Source organism: Oncorhynchus keta, chromosome 32 (genome assembly GCF_023373465.1).
Source record: "Oncorhynchus keta strain PuntledgeMale-10-30-2019 chromosome 32, Oket_V2, whole genome shotgun sequence".
NCBI classification, from domain to species: Eukaryota; Metazoa; Chordata; class Actinopteri; order Salmoniformes; family Salmonidae; genus Oncorhynchus; species Oncorhynchus keta.
The window spans coordinates 36,165,877-36,170,761 of NC_068452.1; positions in this window are offsets into that span (position 1 = coordinate 36,165,877).

Below are 4,885 nucleotides of genomic sequence, written 5' to 3' on the forward strand. Positions count from 1 at the left end.
CTCTCGTAAGATTATGATGCTTCCTTCTGTTCATTACATAGCGGTTATCATTATTGCAGCTGCTCATATGACACACACACACACACACACACACACACACACACACACACACACACACACACACACACACACACACACACACACACACACACACACACCAGCATCAAATCCCTCAAACTGTAATTGTAATCTGGCCTCTACCACACAACAGGCAACCACAGTATCCTTCTACCACAGTATCCGTAGGCCTAAACACCTGACGGACATTTAATTCAACTGAATTCTGAATTTGTAATGCAGGAACATTAATGTGATCTCCATTTTCACAGTGAAAGTAAAGGGTGCTGTTGGCTGCCCCATCCCCATTGAACCCATTGATAGGCTCTAATTGGGTATTAGTAGATACATAATGGGGTTTGCACGCCGTGACGCGCCTCTGGCACTGTGGCGGAACCCGCCAGGTCAGCATGCATGGGATATGAGAGATTATGCAGAGACAGTGGGAGGGAGGCTCATGACACAGTTCTAAAAATGTTGACATGGACCAGTAGTGGCTCAATAAAACCAAAGTGGACTAAAAGATTCTCTCCCTCTCTCTTTCTCTCTCCATCAGTGGCATGTCCAGAATATTTTGAATGGGGTAGCCAAGATGGGGCACAAACCCAGTTAAGTGGGGCCATAACATTTTGAACCTTAATTGATGCAAGATGGATATTTTCAATATAATTACGATGGTTCAACACGTTAAATACTTCAGCTTAGGCACATTTCCTTGTTCAAATAAATCATAAATCAGTTCCAAGTTTTGTTACAGTGTTTGCAGTAAAATATAAGGGTATTAGCATACAACTAATTAAACAGCAGCAGTAAAATAACATGCGAGGCTTTATACAGGGGGTACCGGTACAGAGTCCATTGAGGTAATATGTACATGTAGTCAAACAAATCACTTAAAAAAGCAGGTTAAGTAGGTCACCTGCTCACATTAGTCTACTCCAAAATAATTCCAGCATCCGACCAGTGCACTGTGCACACGCCATTTGAATGGTAAGGGACATCTATTACAAACACCACAAGTGTAATGAAATTCAGCCAACAAAGTGGCACGTATTCATGGAAGCCAAGGGAAGCCAGGATTCCCCAAAAATATGAACAATAAAAAAGTGATTTTTAAAAATGTTATCATTCTTCTCTATCTGTGTTTCATAATTTTCCACCAGTTCACAAGAAGCTGAATCTATTTCACCACAGAAAGCATCGGATCGAGACAAACAGCTCTCCTCTTGTCACGACTTCCGCCGAAGTCGGTCCCTCTCCTTGTTTGGGTGGCGGTCGACGTCACCGGCCTTCTAGCCATCACCGATCCACTTTTCATTTTCCATTTGTTTTGTCTTTGTCTTACACATCTGGTTTCAATTTCCCAATTACTTGTTCATTATTTAACCCTCTGTTCCCCCATGTTTGTTTGTGAGTAATTGTTTATTGTATTGCGGTCTGTATTTGTGGCCTTGTATTTATTACGATGTGTATTGTGATATATATAAGTAAAATTGCTTTCATTACTCATATCTGCTGTCCTGCGCATGACTCATCTCACCAGCTACACACAGACACTTTACACCTCTGTCATAGTGTCTGTAGCCCAGGTATCCGATGCTGTCGGGCCAAAAAGATCACCCCCTGGACACGCCACTGCTCTCCACATCTCTCTCTGTCTGTCTGTCTCTCTCTCTCTCTCTCTCTCTCTCACACACACACACACACACACACACACACACACACACACACACACACACACACACACACACACACACACACACACACACACACACACACACACACACACACACACATGCACAGAGGGTATCACCTCGTGAACAGCTTGATGTGACTGTCTGCAGCTGCCACCTGTCATAGTCCTGTCTGATATCTTCCCTTACCAGAACAGCCATTAAACCATGGGCCTCTCTGTGAAATGAAGTCTTACTATATCCTACAGTAGTGTATTAGAGTATAGGACATATATTGCTATATTATAATATACCAGACTTTCTGACTGCACAGGTGCAATTTAGAACCTGAAAGGGATAGTCGGCTGTCCCCATAGGACAACCCATTGGAGAACTCCTTTCGATTCCAGGTACAATCCTTTTGATTCCAGTTAGAACTTTTTGGGTTCCATATAGAACCCTTTTCACAGAGGGTTCGACATGGAACCCAAAAAGATTCCAGCCGGAACCTATAAAGATTCTATCTGGAACTAAAAAGGTTTCTCCTATGGAGACAGCCAAATAACCCTTTTGGAACCCTTTTTTTCCAAGGAGTGTAGACTGTAAGATCAGCTGGTATTAAGTTGGTGTACCTGAGCAAAAGATGAAACAAGGAAAACCAGTTACCATCTAGCTAATATGTAAGTAAGTCGGTAGGCTACAGGATTTGATTAGATAAAATGAAACCTCACCATCTGCAATACTTTAACAGTGTGATAACTGTGATGAATAGCAGCCTAGTGTTAATAGCAGGAAATCAGTCGGCCTTACTGGCACTGACTTGTTGTGTTCCATCATCACTGAGGCAACTCTCCAGTCCCACAACAAAGGCCTTCTTCCCCTCTAGAGTCAAGGGTACATCTCAATATTCTCAAGTGGCCTTCTCTCCTCAACTGCTTTCCTTCTGCTGAATTTCTCTTTAGCTAATCTGTGCCTCTCAATTGTTTATAGCGGCTTTCTCTCCTCGTCGTATTTCTCGGCACTGTGGTGAAAGTGCATGACAGGTGCGAGAAAATACCTGGTGGACATCCATTATATACAGAAGCTTTCACCAATCCTGTCCATAGATTCAGTGTAAATGAAAGGGAGGAGATGAGAAAATGCAGCCACTTTAGCCTGTTGAGATTCATTCTAAACCTGAATAGAGCTTCACCCCGAGGCTCTGGCCACAATCGTGACTACACCATGAGGAGTGAGGACTGCTGAGGACTGCTGCTCTGAAGCGAAGCACCGAAGAACAGACTCACGCCTCGGTGAGCAGCAATGCATGTGGACATAACTAACTATTTTCACAGAAGTGTTTTAATTTGGAGTTTACTGGACTCCAGTGTAAATTGTTTTCTCGGTTGCTATGGTGCCATTGAGGTGGATTGTTGTACGCTGTCAGGGGTGAGTTTGGTCAAATGCACAGACACACACGCACACACACACACACACACGCACGCACGCACGCACGCACGCACGCACGCGCACGCACACACACACACACACACACACACACACACACACACACACACACACACACACACACACACACACACACACACACACACACACACACACACACACACACACACACACACACACACACACACACACACACACACACAGGTTGTGTGGTGGGCGTGCAGAGAGTGTGCTTTGGATCTGCATATCAAACAGCAGGTCATGGCTAGTTCCTTCGTGGCTAAGGAGTAAATTGTGGCAAGACACATTTGTTCAGTGTATTTCATGGTTCCCTGGCTCCAAGAAATTTGGTAACCAGCCTGCTACCGCATTTGAATGAGATTGGATTGGAAAGTGAGTGCGATTACAACTGTAATCCTCTTGGGGTCCCTAAAGTATGGCAAACTGCCAAGAACCAAGTGTTCAGATGATGGAATGAATACAGTTTGCTATATTGTATTGAGCCTAATTCACTCAGAGTAGTGTTTAATAACTTCCTCTTGCTCAGATAAGACTACAATATGCTAACTGATATTCTCTTCTCGTTCTTCTGACTGCTCCGTCCACTTTCTTCACAGTGCTTATTTATTATGAACTCATTATAACGTTTCTCCATTTATTGTTAGTTGCTATATTCCTCTCCCTTTCTTGCTCTCTCCTTCTCTTTTTGAGTCTCTTCCATTATTATTTTCACCCTTTTCTGTTACTTTTCCCATCTCTCTCTCTCTCTCTCTCTCTCTCTCTCTCTCTCTCTCTCTCTCTCTCTTTCTCTCTCCCTCTCTCATTCATTCTCTCTCTCTCTTTCTCTCTCCCTCTCTCATTCATTCTCTCTCTCTCTATTTCTCTCTCCCTCTCTCATTCATTCTCTCTCTCTCTCTCTCTTTCTCTCTCCCTCTCTCATTCATTCTCTCTGTTGATCTTGCTGTCATGGACACAAATGAATGGCTCTCTGTCTTTCCATGTAGAGTGTGAGCCAGTGTGTGATCACAGCACACCTCTCCACACTCCAATGACCCCCTGGGTGCACAGTATATAAAGCCATCCCACTGTGCTCTACAGCAATGGCCAGCTAGCATGTGGTCATATACAAATACAGATTCAAACATACCGTTATACACATACAAATGGACGGAAGGTCGGACACACACACACACACACACACACACACACACACACACACACACACACACACACACACACACACACACACACACACACACACACACACACACACACACACACACACACACACACACACACACACACACACACACACACACACACACACACACACACAGAACATTCCTGTTCATACACATAAAGGTATCTCACGGTGCTTCAGATAATTGGCCATCTCTCAGCAGGAGGGTGAGTGGTGTTGATTTTGGGGTTCCTAGGGGCAACCACTATTCATCAACATTACTACCAACTGAACAGACAGACACAATGACACACAGACTCAAAATCCTCACCACCAACATTATTGCAGTCATCATCAATATCACTATAATTATATTTATCATTATAATTATCAACACCGCCATCATTTTAAGATTTCTTTTTAACCAAATCCCCATTATTATGGGCTACAGTTTAACCATAACCTACACTGAACAAAAATATAAATGCAACATGTAAAGTGTTGGACCGATGATTCATGAGCTGAAATA